Below are 19,423 nucleotides of genomic sequence, written 5' to 3'. Positions count from 1 at the left end.
ATGACAGAATCAAATCCTAATCTCAGTTCATGGATGTTTACATTCAGGGAACATCTCATATAAACTAAGAACTCCCCTGTGACCATATTCAGTCACAGACAGTTAAATACAGCTATGTGCTGACAAAGAGGCAGAGTAACAGAAAACTTAAATTTTATGCAAAACGTCATGACACTCCAATTAGTCTTAAGAAATCTAGATGCAAGTACAGATGGATCAGTGACCGTTTCTTAAAGAACCATAGCTCAAATAAGAGCTTTGTATCCATGCTTGCAACCTATATTTTTCTTGCATTCTCTCCACCCAGTCTGGAACTCCAGTTCAGCAGACAGAGAGAAATGTCTTCCTGGAGGCAAGAATGAACAATCTCTCCCCAATTACAGAGCCATGTGTGGGCTATGAGCAATTTTCCAAACATAAAAGGGAAGAGAGAGTTTGCTATGTATATTAACAAGCTAAAACAAGCCAACCTGCAGATGTAAGGGATCAAAGTGTCTATTTGAGTCACCTCAGAATTAATCCCCTGCAAGAATGTCCACCACTACCCCCAGCTACACTCCCCCTTTCTTCCCTCCCAGAAGGAAGATCGAAGAATGCATCCAGCTCTTTCAGATGAATACAATACTCCACAGAACACACATGTCCTTCTTTTCTCTTAAAAAGACTGTGTTCTTCCCCCTCCCCACTCCAGTCCACAGCACGCACATGCAGATAGCTAAGATACATAGAATCACAGAATCATAGAATATCCCGAGTTGGAAGGGACCCATAAGGATCAAGTCCAACTCCTGGCACCGCACAGGTCTACCCAAAAGTTTAGACCGTGTGACTAAGTGCACAGTCCAATCTCTTCTTAAATTCAGACAGGCTTGATGCAGTGACTACTTCCCTGGGGAGCCTGTTCCAGTGTGCGACCACCCTCTTGGTGAAGAACCTCTTCCTGATATCCAGCCTAAACCTCCCCTGCCTCAGCTTAACACCATTCCCGCGGGTCCTATCACTGGTGATAATGGAGAATAGGTCACCTGCCTCTCCACTCCCCCTCGCGAGGAAGTTGTAGACTGCGATGAGGTTCCCCCTCATCAGTTTTATTTCCATTGTCTATCAAGCACAATACCATGTTTTATTTAAAAGGTTCATGAAAAAGGTTTCACTGCAGGTTCAGGTTGAGAATAGCACCTGTGTCACACAGATATGAACGTCTTTGAAAAACATTAAGGCAGCAAAAGCAATATTCATTATCTGCAATACAAATGTTTTGAAGCAAATTTGCACTAGGAAACAGGAAAAAGTGATTGTGAGAAGTTAAAAACATTAGAAGAAGCAAATACAAGCATTGTAACAGGCAGTTTGTAGTGTACTTCAAGAATATCATTCAAATTTGAGCTAAAATTTCAAATTTGAGTCGACTTTATTTTAGACAATACTTCAGTTAAGTATCAAAAGGGCATCTGTGATACCAAACTCTTCTACATCTTTCTCTTACGCAAGCTGAAAACTCAAACTATCCTGATTTGGAGGCCTGAAAAAGATCCCCATTTTATGGAAATGAGGGCCCACATTCTTCTAAAAAAGCCTTAAGAATCTCAGTGTTAGCATAAATGGTCCAGTTTTCTTCATACAGAAGCATCAGAATTCCTTTTTTTTTTTTTTTTTTTGCAAGAAGTAGTAGAAACATTAAAAAGCATTTCTTTACTGTGTCAGTGACAGAGCACTGGAACAGACTGCCCAGAGAAGCTCTGGAGTTTTCCTCCTTGGAGGTCTTCAAAAGCCATCTGGACATGGCACTAGGCAACCTGCTCTAGACAGTCCTGCTTGAGCAGCAGGGTTGGATCAGTTGAGCTCCAGAGGTCCCTTCCAACCTTAACCATTCTGTGATTCTTGAAATAGGAAACCTAGTGGCCAACCGGTTTGCAAAATGCTGCAAGAGTGACATTAATACTGCCAAATCTCACATCAGAGTATTGACTAGATAAATGAGTCAATGCTACTGGAAGCTTACAAGCAAATCTATCATATTAACCATATTCTGCACACCAGACCCACTATACTAAAGAGTGTGTGATTTGGGAAATTGCCACTTACAAAACGATGAGGCTTCACTCATAAGCAATGCCAGTTGCTCCAGCAGCTCATGAAACAACATCGCAAGTTGTGCCAGGCAGTGTTAACAGAATGGAAGTAAATGGTAACAGGAGCTTTAGTTTCAAATCCCACCTGTAAAATCCATCATCCATGGGCTTTGAAGTTCTCTCATTTCATTTCCACTCACAGGTTTGGCACTGACTCCTTTGCAGAGAGACTATACACAATCAGATAAAAAGGAGACAAAAACCACTTCATCTCTCCATTTTAAGAGTGTCATATATAGTAGCTCTAGATACCCCTTTTTCATCCAGAACACAGATAAAAGCAAAAGCGTAAGGACTATAATTCTCCTTAGGCTGCTCAACAAAACAGAAGAAGAATACTTCATAGAAAGTTCAAGCTCCATTCAAGTCCATTTCAACCACTCCTTTTGGTAAACTGACCAGGCACTGAATTAAGACTGTACATTTACTTCATATAGGCCACAGAAAAGCAATCAGTGATGCCCTGACTTATATACTCTTTCAGAATCTCAATTACATACAATAACTTAAAACCAGTTATAAACATCAGAGTTAACCATACGTCCCAAAATAACAAATGGACTATGGGCCATGAAACTTCTGACTGCTGCAAAGAGCGGCAGTTTGCTGCTCTTTCCACCTACTTAGACTAAGATGGCAAAAAGTTTCTCAGAGGTAGCAGGTAGGCTTTATTCAAATAATGCACTCATAGCTATTAAAAAAAACAACAGGAATTGCACAATGCAGAATCGTAGGACAATTCAGACTGGAACAGACTGCAGAAGTTTATCTACTCTGGCCTCCTGCTCGAGTTTTTTGGTTCAATAAACATTTTGACTTTGAATATAAAATAATTTAATTGACTTGCACACAGAAAACTTTGCCCAGCAAGGAGGAATACAGAAGTATTGAGTAAACAGAAGTAATAACCTAGTATTTTTGGATCTTGGAAACATCATGAGTTCCCTGCCTCGCCACAGACCTCTGAGTTAGTGTAAACAAATAGCTTAATTTTTTCCATGCAGCTGTGCATCACCTCTAAAAAGGAGATACTAAACTTTGCAAGATGGGAATGACATGAAGCTAGGTAACTTTCAGAAGTAAACTGTCCAGATACCACAGTAACGTATAATGTAACAGACAGAAAGGAAGATTAATATATCTGTGCATGAACAGGCTTGAAATGGCAACAGTAATCCAGTTTCACTGCACTTATAAAACAAAGTTAGCAATAAATGAAGATGTATTCAGAGGACTTGTTACTAAAATCATACCACATTTTTGGAAGCACTGCTGTGTATATGAATACCAGAATTAATATATGAAAAGCTTCCCTCTTCCCACCGCTCGAGCTTATATATTTCTCTCCTTCTCCATTAGAAAGTTTTGATCATTTTGTTAGGAATGAAATTCATATACAACTATTTTTGATAAATCCATTATCTTGTTGCTACAGCATGGGTATTCAAATACAAATAACGAACAGGAATACAAAAAACATATTGAAATACTTCTCCATCTGATATACACCTCATAGCCAATTAACATATTATACTTAAGAGTATCTTGCTGAAGTCAGACTTCATGTCTGTACGCATACATTTCCCCTGTCATTCACACACACACGTAGTTTATTCATTTCATATACATCACCCTAAAAGTTAAATCTCAGTACCTAGCAAGTAAGCAATAAAATGCCAAAATAATCAAAAATGTTCTCTGTATTTTTGAAGGACAAAACAGTTAGGGCTAAATATGTTATTCCTCCTGCCAACTCTTAATCTCCATCAACACAGAGGTATAATACCACATGTAGATTCTGTGGTGCCAGAGTGATCTCAACTGTTGTGCTTTGCAGGAACTCTACATTCAAAGACCCACGCAGGTTGAAAATACTACCCCAGTAGTGCTCTTTCCTTTCTTCTCTAGGTCTTTTCATACCATTTTAAGCAGGAGTATTTTCATTTTCCTTTTGCTTTCCCACCAACCATCTCTCTCCCGAATACCATCTCTCTTGCTGAATGCAGCTCATCAAAAACTGTGACATCTAGGAAATTGTCTGTGCCTCTAGACAATGCATCTAAAGTTGTTAAAACCTCAGTTTATGTTCTAATGACCTCAGCTGGATAAATCCACAATTTTCCCAATCATTAGATTTCTTTCTCAAATAATTGATCCAGTTACACTAGAAGTATTTCACATAACAGCCATATCACACTGAATTTGCAATGAAGCATCATGTAAGCATATGATTACACTTCCTTTCAGAAAGCGCATGAGAATTCAAGAAATTCGGAATACAGTAATTCAACTAGACTTATATTTGAACTGGAAACTCCCAAATCTATTAGTATGTATAGAAAATTCCATCACCATGGTAAACAAACAAAACTGGTGCCAAATTCTGTGTCATTAAGAAATCAATGAAGCAAGTTCACCATCTTTCTGGGAGCTGTCATATGCTTCATCTCCTTCACCACTTTCAAGTACAACCAAGGGAAAAATTCTGACCGCTTGAAAAGTCCTACTTTTTTTGAAAAGTTTCTCACTCCTTGGCTCTACAAGTCTTCAGAGCATTTATTCACTAGGGAACAACTTCAAACAAATGTAACAGTACCCACAAGGGTAAGCCAAAGCACACAAACCAAAAATGTTAGCACGGGCAATGTTTTCTCTACAAGCAAACTGCAAGAGACGCATCCATTACCTTGAAAGACTCAAAGAAAGAAGTTGTTCAAGGATGTCCAGGAAATTAATGAAATTCACAGTTGTCAGAATGGAAGCTGAAAGCATAGAAACACGATTCAGAAGTACTATCAGGCTTCAGAGTTCATAAAGAGAAACCAGTTTCTCACTGGCAAGGGCCTGACTCTAGAGATAAGACATTCCAGTTCTTCCAAAAGTTTGAAAGGAATCTCAATTTCTGCCACTTTAAAGCTTGCTTACCCCTGTTAACAGAACTGCCCAGCCTACCCAGGCAGAACAGAGAAGCTGACAGAAGCAGCACACTTCACTGGGACCTGCCACAGGCAAAGTCCTTCCCCTTCTTTTTTCTCTTGTACCAGCAAGATCTACAGCCCTGCTTTAAGCACAAGATGCGTAATTCCACATGGTTAAGTAATAATGGGTATCTCCGTGCAGATTACAGCTGAGAACCTGAAGTTGCCCTCCAAAAGGTAGGTACAATTATTGCCTCCAAAAAGACAGAAAGTGAATCCCAGAGAGACTGAGTATCAAACTCTCATTGCATATAATTTTAAATTTCAAGCTATGTTACTGACGACCATATCTGAATGAGTCACTGACAAGGAGAATATATAACAGCAGTCTCCTTTGCTTGAATTTCAGTCTGTGCTCCAAACATTACTCATCACATTCTTCTATCAAAATATGTTAAACTGAAGAAAAGACATTACTCACATTTCATACCAGCTCAGTTTAACCATTATCTCTGTTGAGCAGAATAATATTTTTATAAAATCTCACATCTGCAGGGAACACAAAGTTTCACTAAAAGCACAGGCATAAGGTACTAACCAGCTCAACTGGGTGATTACACAGTGCTAATTCATCGAACAAGGGATGACAAGATGTTTTCCCCTTCCCAAATAAGCAAAATCCATTAAAAAAAAACAGTTCTCAAAGATGCTTCTGATTACTTACCAGCTACTTCTGGCAGCATCTTTCTTTAACCACGATATTATGAAAGTAGTCAGGAATTGTATCTTAAACTAGGCCATGAATCAACATTTCCGTCCTTGTTTTGCTCAGAACTACTGTTCTGTACTTGCAGATTCCAGATGTCACAGCTGAATGCAGCCACCCTTCCCCAGTTAGTTCCCAAGTTTTATTTCTTGGTGAACTGGGTCTGGCTCGGACGGAGTTAACTTTCCCTGCAGCAGCCCATACAGTGCTGTGCTCTGCATGCGTAGCTAGAACAACACTGGTGTCACACCAGTGTTTTTGTCTATTCCTGAGCAATACGGACACAGGACTCCCTCCAACCTCCTCCCAAGAGCCACCAGGCTGGGGGGTGCGTAAGAGGTGGGGAGGGGACACCACCAGGGCAGCTGACCTAAACTAACCAAATGGATACCATATGATGTCACATCCAGCAAAAGAGGAAGGTGGAAAAAGGGAAGGAGAGGGGAGGAGTGGGCTCTCATGAAAATGTCTGTCCTCCCAAACAATGGCTATGCATATTGAGGCCTTGCTACAAGGACATGGTCAAGCACCACTCACTGGTAGAGAATAAGTTCTTTCCTCTCCCTGTGCTTCCACATGGCCTTTGCTTGTTGTTTTGTGTTTGTTTTTTTTTCCCCCCTCCTCTTTTCCCTTTAGTCAAATTATTTAATTTCCCCTTAATTATTTTTCCTTTAATTAAATTATCCTTATCTTAACCTGTGAATTTTTTCTTCTTCTTCAAAGGCCAATGGGATGAGGTTCAACATGGCTAAGTGCCAGGTCCTGCACTTTGGTCACAACAACTCCATGCAGCACTACAGGCTTGGGGCAGAGTGGCTGGAAAGCTGTGCAGGGGAAAAGGATCTGGGGACATTGGTGAATGCTTACCTGAACATGAGCTGGCAGTGTGCCCAGGTGGCCAAGAGGGCCAACGGCATCCTGGCTTGTATCAGGAGTAGTGTAGCCAGCAGGACCAGGGAGGTGAACGTCCCCCTGTACTCTGCTCTGGTGAGGCCACACCTCCAGTACTGTGTTCAGCTTTGGGCTCCTCACTACAAGAAGGACATCAAGGCTCAGGAACGTGTCCAGAGAAGGGCTAAGAGGCTGGTGAAGGGCCTGGAATACAAGTCCTGTGAGGAGCGGCTGAGGGAACTGGAGTTGTTTAGTCTGGGGAATAGGAGGCTCAGGGGAGACCTTATTGCTCTCTACAACTACCTGAAAGGAAGGTGTGGGGAGCTGGGGGTCGACCTCTTCTCACAGATAACCAGTGATAGGACTAGAGGGAATGGCCTCAAGTTGCACCAGGGGAGGTTCAGGTTGGAAATGGTTGGAAATCAGGAGACACTTCTTCTCAGAAAGAGTAGTCAGGCATTGGAATGGGTTGCCCAGGGAGGTAGTGGCGTCACCGGCCCTGGGGGTGTTTAAGGAAAAGTTGGATGTAGTGCTTAGGGACATGGTTTAGTGGGTGACATAGGTAGCAGGGCGATGGTTGGACCAGATGATCTTGGAGGTCTTTTTCAACCTTAATGATTTCCTGTTTCCTCTTCTGAGGAGGGGGAGTAAGAGAGCAACTGTGGTGGCGTTCAGCTGCCTAGCAAGGTAAAACCACCACAGTAGCACTATGTCCTGCAGACCACAATCAGAGCCGGGGTGCCTCATGAACTACCCTCTCTCTACCCTTCAGGAAAGATGAGCTCATTGACAATCTTTATTCCCCTAATGTACAAAAAGAAGGGCTATTATCTCCTCAGGACAGAATGAACATGTGCATTTCAAAGTAAAGCTGGGAGCAACAGAATGCATAACCACAGGAAACAGTCAAAGTGTTACAGTTGCATAGAAATAAAAGATAAAAACAGTATTTTTAAAAAATCATTTTCATCAAAGTACCTTTGCACAGCAGAGAAAAGTATCTGCAAAAAGAACACTCAAAGCTAAAGACAAAGTTTTTGCATGCGACTCTTGCTCTTCATGGGGGATGGAGTTCTAGCTGGTTTCTGGCATTCCTGCAGAGACTGATTTCTCCAAAGAGACCGTAAGTCCCATGGTGCACTTCAACTCTAAAGACAAGAGCATTGTTCTAAAGGAAAGCCACTGTTTGGAAAAACTCCTGTGCTTACTGAAAAAAAAATCATCACAAACTGTTCCCCATGAGGCAGCAGAAGAGTAACAGCAAAGTTTTTTTTTGTTTTTAAACAATTTTTAAGCTTCAAGGTCTGAACTCCATGGAAGAAAATCTAGCTGGAAGCTTACATGAAAAATATTCCCCCCTTTCCATTATCAAGCATCTTGAAAAAGCATGTGAAATTCAATACAGACAGACGGACCTTCACATAAGATTCAAACCTATACACATACATATGTTACACAGCTCACAGACAATGGAGCAGCAGGATGACTCCAAAATATTTTAAGTAACTACAGTACATACGGCAAAGAAATAACATAGTAAAGGAACACTGCTACCCATAAAAATACTACAGAACACGACACACTCTCCAAATAACGCAGAACAGCTGGATTCAAGCTGCAGCAAGGTCATTGCTGAGCATCTGCTGAAACAGAACACCTGCAAGATTTCATAAAGCACAAAACACAGAACTTTTTGAAAACGACTTCAGAATTTTATTAAGTCAGTCGCTTCTTTCCACAGTCATAACATATAAATGAAGTGCATAAACTTGACAATATTTACATGTCATGTTTTACTCATGGATGGGAGATGCATTTCTATATACAGAAGTGTATTGCTCACATTTAAAAAAAATACAATCTTCCTTTCCACAAACCATAGCCAAAGAGCAAGAGCAGCCAAGCCAGAGCAGCAAATTTTTAGATACTTATAAACTTAGAGCTCAAAAACACAGTACTTGATCCAGACAGAAGAAAGCATAGATGAATTTTAACAAATAAATTAATAACAATCTGTGTTATGGCTGAAATCTATTAATCTAAACACATATTAGCTAGAATACAGACCACTACTTAAAACCTACATCCTCCTCACAGAGTTTTGTCTTATATGCTTAAATCTGTTTAAACTCACTGGAAATGCCAGATATCCCAGAAGCTGCAGGAAAAAAAAATAAAGAAAACATTAATTGTACTTGATTTTTTGACCTCCCAAATCAAATCCACATCAACTAAAAAAAAGAAACTCTGAAGGTTTAAAGTTGCTGATAGCTGCAAGAATAAGTGAATGGCTGCAAGAGAACTAACACACCTCAGGAAAGTTTTATTTTTAAATGGTGAGACACCTTGTGTTCCTAAGTATTTTAGGAGTTTTCTGGTTGTGTTCGTTTTAAAAATACAAATCGGTTAAATATCAAAATCAACAACAATTACTTTAACTATAGAACTTGCCAGGTTCCAGGCTCTCATTTCTTGGCCATAGCAACAGGCTGCATGTTTATAAATTAAAATCAAATAACTCCTTCATCAAACCCAATGGGAACAGCATTACCAAAATCCAGGCAGCTGAAGTTTCTTGATATATATTTTAAAAATAATAGAAAGCAAATTACCCATACCCTGGCAAAAATACAACGTCAACAGTCCAAAAAAAATTACATTTGGATTGCAAACACTATAGGAAGGCCCAGATATACAAGGTAAACAAAACCTGAAACACATGTTCAGGAAATCACATGTTCCCAGGTGTACAAGCACACAATACCCCCCAGAGATATTCTTCGCTCTTGGAGTATTTTCAGGACATTGGCTGCATCCTGTAACAAGCTACTATCATCTATTAACCATTAAAGCTAAACAAATACAAAAGCTTGTGTGCACAGAAGTTGTGTTTCCATGCATATTTCCTTTGCAATTTGGGGAAAACTCACATAAGGCTGTGAACATAGATTGTGTCTTCCTCTTTACTAGCCCCAGGAAGGACAGAAAAAAAGGATGCCCACAATGTGGTACAGATCAAAACACTCATAAAAAAAGGAAACCCATTACAACTGGGCGTTAAAAAGCAATCCCACCTCCAGAAGAAACATCTAGTGGACTAATCTTGGTATCAAACAACCAGGAATGCTTGAGCTATGCCAGACCAGAAAACCTGCTTCTGTCACTCTCTCCTGGTGCAGCTCTTCCACTTCACATTGAACTACCTAACTGGCAAAGGGAGAACCAGCACACACAGCATAGACACAAAAAAACATAGGACCTTTAAGTCAGGACACTCTCCTGATTGTGGAAGACTCAGGTTCAAGCTCCTACTCTCCTTTGATCCACGTGCCAAGATGGGCATCCCACAGTGCTATGGTATCTTCCTGGCTCAGCGTATACTCATTTACTAAAGGGCCTAGTCTCAGATCTTAAAATCAACTTTTTTCCCCCCTCTCCTTCCCAGTGAGATGCCTTCAGTTCCACCCCCCCCCCCCCCCCACTCTCACAGATACCAAATTTTCTGCCTGATAGCAGCAAGTCATATTCACTGGCCACTACAAATCAAGCTGCTGCCTTGTGGGGAATAGTTGGCCCACAATTTTAGGACTTAAGCTAGCCAGTGGACAATAGGAGGAGGTAGTCACATCTCCAAGGAGCAGAAGCAACAGCAACCTGATGCTACTTGAGCAGCAGGCACAGAAGGTGCCACACAGCTGTCTAGGCCCTCCTCATCCCCTCCAGTAAAAAGGTGGCAAACCACATGGAAATGTCCCCTGGGCCATTTTCAGCAGCACCCACCTCCTGAATCACCAGAACAGAAACAGAGAACTGAGGGGTTAGAAAAAAATTAAAAATGTATTCAGCAGAATAAATCCAGTTACTTAGACACAAGTGTCCTAATTTGGACATGAGGAAGCCTAGCAAAAAAAAAAGTTTGAGATGCTTGCTTAGAGAAAGGGCAATGGGTTTTATTTTTTAAATTGGTGCAAAGGAACACTGCCAGAGAAAAGACTTCTGCAAAGGTCCTCATATTCACCAAGATAATATTATGCATAAACAGTCAGCCCTCAACAAATTATACACTAGTACAATTTTTTCTTTATCATTTTTAATTTTAATCTTAACTTCCCAAATTAATTTTACTAGTAGCAGCTGCAGAAAAAGACTTTCTATGGAAGAAGAAAGTCAACCCATTTTACTTCAACCAAAAAGACTGCTTTAAATACACTTCTTCTATTGATCAGTGGGAATGTATTTTACAAAATAGAGAGTCTGCGAAATGGTAGGCAAAAGGATGCATGGTACATTGAAAGTTTTATATGTGCTCTAAGGTTTTTTTCAACAGAAGAAAGAACTACACATTCACTTACATTGCAGTATTCCAGCTTACCCAACTAAAATTACCTCAAGGGAAAATAAAGAACAGTATTTTAATTGAAAATAAAACCATATGCATGTAGGTTAAAGTCATCATCACACACTTTTTCACTATCCACAAGCATACAGCTTCCAGTAAACTGAGAGGAAAACCCAGATGCCCTCAATTCTACTTTTGTTTGTTTGTTTCTGTGGTTAAGGCTTAGAAAATATCACCCCCACCTTTGTCTTTCAGTAAATCAATCCAAGAATAACAGATTTAAAAAAAAAAAAACACAGCTCTAGAAGCACATCCAGAATACATAAACCTAACAGACCGCCCTCCAAACAACACCACTCTTTTTCATTCTACAAAAATCACAAATAAATACATCCCCAAATGGATTAAACAACCTCTTTCTGTTATACCCAAAGCTGGAGGAGTGAAGAGTGTCCACATAGCTTAAGGAACTACGAAGACAACAGCATCTTTTCTTTCCCTGGCTGCTTAATTTCCTCAAATTCCACTGGAAGCAGGCTGCATCAACACACCTGCCCATTAGATTACTGCAAATCAATCTGTCACCTTATGCCTCCAGCAATTCATTATTTTAATTCTGGTATCACACAGGCCTGTACCCTCAGGGTAATTAACCTTGCATGTGCAAGGAAGGGAGGGAAGGAAAAAGGGTGAACACCCAGGCCCTGTGAAGCAAGACAATGTTAATTTTGTATCAGTGTCAGATCACTTCAATATATGCCGCAGGCTATGGAAAATCTGCCTTCATATATCAAGCGCGTGACAACCATAACCCACCCACCCCCAAACTTACCAAGGCCTGAGTATGCAAGTCCAGTTATGTTTTTAACCAGTGCAAGAAAACAACTTTAAAAGCACAGTTGCACAATAAAATACATGAATACAACAGATTATCAATTCAAGTAAGAAAAAAAAACAGATGTGGGCTTACATGGATAAAGTGCATTATCATTATCACCACAGACTCTCCCACACTTCCATAAAGACACTTTAAACTTAACTCGACTTTCTTGTTTTTTAATCTATCAAATGCAGCCATTTCTCTTTATTCTGCCATTCCTGACATTGTACCAAAGGATTAACTTTAAAAGCTGAAATTAATACAATGAAGTACAGCCCTGTCAGAGTGCTATGGATGTTGCAAGGAGCAGACTGCTCTATCCCCAGGTGTGAAATACTATCTTCCAGGCTGTTTTTCTGAAACTGTTTTCACTCATGAACTTATGGCAGGCCTCACTTTGGGAACACTAGCCTGCTAAAACTTTAATAGCTGTGACATTTCCAGGATGCTTGCTTCCCCCAACCTTATCCTCTGCCCCTCAGTAAAATAATTTGCTGCCAACACCTGTGAACACTTACACACAAATCCCTGTCCTCATGTAGGCCTGTGGTCTAAGAAACAATTAACCAATTCCCAAGCCCAAATTGATTTTTAGGGAGGAGGTTCAGTCACCTGCTCACTTCTTGCCTTCCAGCCACAAAGGTACAGAGGCCAGGAGAAACGAACAAAAAAAAAGTCAGAATCACTAGCTCCTTGTCCCCTGTCATTCCTGTTACACACACATCTTCTTTCACAGTCTCCATCAAGAGAGATTTTCCAAGAGAGTTCTTCAGGAATAGCTCAGGTGTAGCTGATGTACAAAGACACTCCTTTGGATTTGGTAAATTCTAGATGCATCAACCCTGCATTTGAGCTTCCTGTATGGGAGGCCCAGAAACCACGGGCAGACTGACCTGCAAAGTTTCTTTTCTAGGCTTCCCTCCTTTGATGCCAGTCAGGCTTGGTCCATCAATCCATCTTTGTGGGAAACAACAGGATTCGCTCCGTGGTACTATTTTACTCAAGCAACTCATTTTAATTCTTAAACCATCAACATGAGGTAAATGAGTACCTTACTTAACATCTGGACAAACACTCCAGAGTGACCTTACCAACTTCACTCAATGACTCAGCATAAGAAAAAGCAATTACGCTAGCCATGCAATATTTTAGGTTGCACTTGATCAGCAGAAAGTACAGCCAAAGTTGTACTTACAGGAAACATTTGCAGAATAAACACAGCATTTTTCACAACACAATACAGTGAAAAACAGCAGTGTGCAAGCTGTTTCAGGAGCTTCCTCCCTCCCTCCCTCTCCCCCAGAAAAATAATGCTGTAAGTTTCTGAAAAGTTTTGCCAAGCTGATGCATAAGACACATTCAGCACTCATTGCTATGGGAAGAATTGTACGTTCTCAGCAGGTACACAGTAGAGAATCAGGATTTGTTCAGTATGTGAATGAGTAACAACAGCTTGATCATTTAACTTGCAGCCTCACTAGGAATAAAACAGAACAGTAGGCCCTAAAATTAAATGCCTAACCAACCATTATACTTCCTGTAGTATGTTTAGTGACTTCTAGATTAATTTCCTTCTATTGCAAATGTTTCACCACGTTTGTTTTTCCCCTTCGTTACACCTGCTCACTAATTTTAGCAATGCTTGCTGGTTTCCATCTCTTTTTCTTTTTTAAAGTATGTTTAGGAGCTATGCAAGTAATTATACTAAATAGTGTTTTACTCAAATAAGTCTCACTGATACACAACACAATACTACTTCATTCTGTCAGTTTGGCCATTTCCAAAAAATAAAGGTGACACAGAAGAGATATGAAACTCTTCCTCAGCTTGTCAGAAAGAAATTTCTGTATTATTCCAGTCTTCTGCACTATTCAGAATCTCAGTGATACTACACCTTCTTCCAACCATAGAACGTGTAGTCAAAGAGACAGATCTTCTCTTAATACATCTAAGGGATATACTCATAGTCATCCTGCAAAGCAGCACAACCAGCAAAAGAACCCAAAACAGGGAAATTTTTCTGTGTCCAGATGTATTTTATGCATGACCAGGAAACAAGAGCAGGCCAGAGAAGGTAATGCCTACACCAACAATACCCCCAAAATATTACAGTTGTTCAGTAAAACAAAGCGTGAGCTGCAGAGAGGTACACGGGATTAAGTCAGAAATTGCAAGGAACACCGATTAAACCATTTGTGGCCATTGCCCACTCTAAATAGTAGTTCCTTGTGGCACAAACACATACATTAAGAAATTGAATGTTTTCATTTAATCCATGGAATACTCCTGGCAATGTAACGCTAAGTTATTAGCGCGTGTATTTCCAACAATAACTGATTAAGCCTTCCAATAAACATTAGTTATTAGAAGTAACCAGCTTAATTACAACAAACAAACACTTTTGGCTATTTAAGATGAAAAACCCACTATTTGCAATACTTCAGAGTTTCCATTTTACAATTTCAAAGTCATCAAGAATCTCATAAGTTTAAGAAAAGGTCCCATTTAACCTTCTATTGAATACATTTAACCAATTTACTGTGGCAGCTTCTTTTAAAAGTTAGCCAGCTTAAGACATCTGTAATCACTCATGGCACTGAGCAGTATCCAGAAGTTTCCTATCAAACATCAAATAATAGACCCAAAGTCTCCTTCACGTAGACACAGTCTTCTACACCTGTGACTCTCACCACCATTTCATACCTAGTAAAAGGTAAACATTGTGATTACAAACGTAAAGACTACTACCAGACACTCCTCAATGCAGAAAAGTAATATACCACCTAGCACATAAACAGCATAAAAAAAAAAAACATTACGCAAAACGTGACAATGAACTGCTAATCCTAGGTTTGGAAATGAAAAAATTTGTTGAGGCACAATTCCTTACCACTCAGAACAAGACCATGCCAACTTCAGAGATTATGACTCCGGAGTATAAACCATCCGAACAAATGCCAAAAGCTGTTTACGGCATAAGTTGGCAGAAGAAACACAAGGATCCCTAACCCAGATCCTTTGGGTTTTTATCTAAAGAAAGCGCCTGTAAATAACTAGACAATTTGATTTTTTCCTTCTGTAAGACAGCTGACAGTTCAAGACAGCGATGGCAAACCACTGCAAATGGAGAGAGGTTGGCCATCAAGAGGCATCTGCATTAGTACCAAAGACAACAAGCTACTCCATTCACCGCAGACAACAAAACGATGTGCTACGGTGGGTTTACGACTGTATCAACACGGTTTCGCAGCTGACTACAACCCGGGAAACACCCCGAGAAACTGAACGCTGCCGTACAGATGTTCCAGTCGTTTCCGCGGTGGTCCTCATTAAAAACCAGGAGCAGCGCTCCCTTCCCCCAACTCCCCCCATCCGCTTACAAGCCTGTAGGTTTAAGTAACTTTTCAGGAGAGGGACACACGCCTTGGCGCTACGCTTCTGGGCACTGAGAGACCCTGGCGCTGGTTAAACAACCCCAGCAGCACCTCCCCGACTTCTCGCTCGGAGCCCGCCCGGGGACAGCACGCCTCCCGGCCCGCTGCCGCCATCCCGCCCTGCCCTGCCCGCAGCAGCTCCCCGCCACCTTTGCTCCCGCCGTAACGCGAACCCTTGAACCCTCTCACCGAGGGACGGGGATCCCGAGCCCTCACACCTGCCCCAGCCCAACACCCCCCCCCCCCCCCCCCGCCCCGCTCCACACCGCGGGGGGCGGGCAGGCAGGCCCTTGAGGGGCGGCAGCCGCCCCAGCCCAGCGGCGCACGGCCGCGGACAGCCCCCTCCCCACCCCAACGCGGCCCCGGGGCCGCGGCTCCCCTCGGCCGGTGACGGCCGGCCCCGCCGCCGCCTCTCCTCGGACCCCGCCGCCGAAGAGCCCCGCGCAGCAGCGGGCTCCCTCGCCCGCCCCGCCGGGAACAAAGCCCCGCGCCGCCACAGCGCCGGGCGCGCTCCCGACGGCCGCCCAAGTTCTTTACCTCGCCGCCCCGGCGCTGCGGGGACCCCCTCGGCCGGTAGCGGAGCGGCTCAGCTGGAGGACGGGAGAACTAACCTCCCCCCTCCCCCAGCGCCGCGCCGCGCCGCACACACTTGTTTTTATTTCCTACGGTCCCTCCCGCCGGAGAGGAACCTCCAGCGCCTCGATTAAGGCTGGGGAGGAGGCGGGGAAGAGACGCGTAGCACCGCTCTCGGCTTGGGGGCGGGGGGCGCGGGGCAGTGCCTATCGGGCCGGGCCCCGCTCCGCTGGGCTCCGCCGATACCGAGCTGCCTCGGCCCTGGTGTTTGGCGAGACACCCTCGGGGCCCCGGGACGGGCCGGCCCTGCAGGACTTCGCTTACCCTGCCTGTGCCTTTAAAGTTTTGAGCTGTAGTGCAAGGCCTAAGAGTTGCAGTCCTGAGGACGCGAGCGCTTATCTGTCTCCTGGCCGGTCAGCCATGGCTGCCGCAGGAGAGGGGTGAACTTAGAGCCGTGGGCAGCCACGTGCAGAGCCACTACAGTGACGAGGCAAAAAGCACACAGGTTTTGAGGGGTCTTCACCATCCTCAGCAACTGGGGTTCCAGGAGGATCCCCCAAGTCCCATCTCTGCTACTGCCTAATGCCACAGGTTCCCTATGTACACGCAGTACTGGCACATAAAATGTTTATACACCAAGAACTACCTCTTCCTTGAGGTACTTTAGGAAAGGGCAGCTCCACACCTGCAGTTTCTGCAGGATCCACAAACCAGCACCGTCTTCTACCTGATGGATCACAGCTGCTACCATCTGCATGATCCCAGATGCCACACAAAACAGCCAAAGAGCACGGTAGGCAGGAAATACAGGTTTCTTGCATAGTACATATATATTCACTGAAGTGAACATATAAGTGGAATTAATAAGATTGAGATGTCTAACACAGATCATGCTGTCAGCTGGTAGCTGGGGCCTCACCTGAGGGGTGCATGCACATCATTAGAAACGAAAGAAGGTATTTGAACATTTCTCTTACGGCTCAGACCCCGTGTAAATGAGCAGTGGCCATATTGACGTGACATTTTGATAGCTTCTTTTCAACAGCTGAAAATCCAGAAACAAACTCATGGATATTAATCCTAAGCAGGAATGGATACCTTACGCTGACAGAGGCAAGGTTTACAGCCCATTCTAGCACTAGGCATTTCCTCCTGGCTGTTTAGGCAGTAATACTGTTATAAACATTGGCAAATCCCTTGCTTTGAGGAGGAAGAAGCCCCCCTAGAAAGCCCAGAGCTGGGCTTTAAAGCTCTAATGTTAGTCTGTTGCAATGCCTTTTATTATGGGAACAGGCAAACAGGTAATCATATGGAACGCAATGACATTCAAACACAAGTATATTGCTATCTCTGAGAAAGTAATGTAACAAACACTGGCCAAACAAAAACAAACTAGTTCCCAGACATGCTTACAGTCCCATTTGGAAAAGACCATATGGTATTGCTAGGAAAGCTTGACTATATTTAAAAAAAAAAAAAAACTTTATTATACTCTTTAAACCTCTTCTATCCCTTTGTACCAAATAGAGAAAGAGAACATATACTACAAATCTTTTAGTTGTGCATCTCACTGTTCTTAAAGACAGTTTCTCCTAAACTTTCTGCTGAAACAATGCCATCTGCATCATCCCACTCTATGTGTCATATGTAAATAATACCTAACATATCCCTAAATTAAGCCAAGAGACCCTGGTAACAGGATCAATCACTTAATCAGCAGTACACACAAACCTCCAAAGCCTCACAATATTTGGTGTTTTTTCTCGAAGCCCCATCACATGGATCATGTTATTACCAGAAAATTTCACTGGTCCTTAAAAAAAAAAAAATTACAATCAGTTGCAAACTTTCATGCAAAATTTTCAAGGCCTGAACCCCAAGAATAGAAAGCAGAAGTTATTATATTAAAAAAAAAAAAATACTATTCTGTGATTTAGCACTCTGACACATGACTTTGAAATGCTTGAACTTTGGCAATACTTCATATATATGCAGACATCTGCTTCTAGATGAATGTGTTTTTACATATAAATGGCACTAGCAAAAAAAATATATTTATTTTTGCATACCACCTGCAAGGCTATGTGAAGAGTCACTGTCAAACTGTCAGGAAGTTTACATAGGGTTACTGCCACAGCACTAGCTTCACATAACTGTATGTTCTTTACATTTTATAACACACAGCCTTGACAAATAATATCTCCTCATTTGTTTAAATCCATAATTATCACTTCTATATTCTGAATTTCACCCCTTCTCCCTTTATTAGGAATAGGGGACAATACAAAAGGAGAGGAAAAATCTGTGTTTGTTTTAAAGTGCTTTAAATGTATCTGAACCTGCACAAAGGTGTAGTCTAACTAAGTTAAACACTCACCTCAGATACACAGTGCTGAATCAAGGCATCTGCTGTGTGAAGGGAGTTGCTAAACTAACCTAATCCAAATAGGCTAGTGTTGTACTTTAATGACACCACAAATACTTTAAAAGTCCAATGAATGGAGTAACAGAAAATATCTGTATGACTCATATCTTTTACACGCTGACAGTCTTTTGCTCCCGATTTAGAATGGTGTTTTATTCTTAATGCATCTACAGAAGCAGCCAAATTTGATCAATGTTTCAGTTACCCAAATAAAGCTTTTAAATCAGAATGCAGTGAGACTGCTTATTTGATCATTACTGAGCCAAAACTAACCACAGAACACTTGTCAACAAACAAGAACCTGGAGACCATGCTATGTAGAAACCCAGGTATTCAGCACTATTTACCTGTTGCTCTTATGTTTAAATATCTCATTTCCAGACCAAACCAGAATTTTTTCATGTGCATAAAATATATACATTGATGATATATGCTATGTTTATAACTACTCATAAGGCATACAGATGCATATCTGTTTAGTGCCAAGATTACTTCACAGATACCAACCTTCCCTTCAGTAAGGCTCCTAAACTTTGGTACGCTCTTTCAAAGTAGACCACTTAATACAAGTTTGTAATCTGACTTCAGTGTCAGAGATTATAAAAGAATAGTTTATTTGGAGCTTCTGTAATAGCATCAACAGTAGCATAAGAATTTACAGCACTTCATAAATGTCTCCCCAGCAGCTCTGCATTTTGGCTTGAACAACCACTAAACCCCAATCTGTACTACAGGCTCACTATTCTCCATGCAACACTTACTTTGCTACTGTACAATTTTACCTTTCTTTTCTAAGGCCTCTTCCTGTGATAACAAATATAGTAAAGTTTTACCTTTCAGCTAGAGTATTTTAGAATGGATGAGTTATAAAATAAATACAGGAAGAAAAGTATTTTATAGAAATAGTAAGACAAAAATCCCTCCAGATGGTAGTACAAGAGACTATTCAATTGATCAGCTCTGATTTTCTTAAATCTGACATGAAGCAAAACAATATGTTCCAACAGGAGAACAGAACATTTGTGGTTTGTGGATTGCTATGCAAATACACAAAAAAAAATAAAA

General features: G+C 41.6%; 1 protein-coding gene and 1 long non-coding RNA gene across 15 annotated transcripts in view; one reads left to right on the top strand and one right to left on the bottom strand.

Annotated features, from left to right (window-relative positions):
- TNS3 (tensin 3) overlaps positions 1 to 19,423 on the bottom strand; it is a 258,158-nt gene that overhangs the window by 205,178 nt on the left and 33,557 nt on the right. For 4 of the 14 annotated variants that reach the window (XM_080581771.1, XM_080581761.1, XM_080581773.1 and 1 more), the window contains exon 1: positions 15,898 to 16,167. The exons of 9 other annotated variants lie outside the window; for them this stretch is intronic. The gene's annotated coding sequence lies outside the window, so the exon portion shown is untranslated. Of the gene's footprint in view, positions 1 to 15,897; positions 16,169 to 19,423 lie in introns of those variants that run through there. One more of the 14 variants, XM_080581760.1, reaches the window with a different exon arrangement.
- Positions 2,218 to 14,554, top strand: LOC308190424. Its single transcript, XR_013947182.1, has 2 exons — positions 2,218 to 12,746; positions 12,840 to 14,554. It is a non-coding gene; the product is annotated as an uncharacterized lncRNA (long non-coding RNA).

This window comes from Anser brachyrhynchus, assembly GCF_964034855.1.
Source record: "Anser brachyrhynchus genome assembly, chromosome: 2".
Lineage (NCBI taxonomy): Eukaryota > Metazoa > Chordata > Aves > Anseriformes > Anatidae > Anser > Anser brachyrhynchus.
This window is presented reverse-complemented; position numbering and strand designations above follow the sequence as displayed.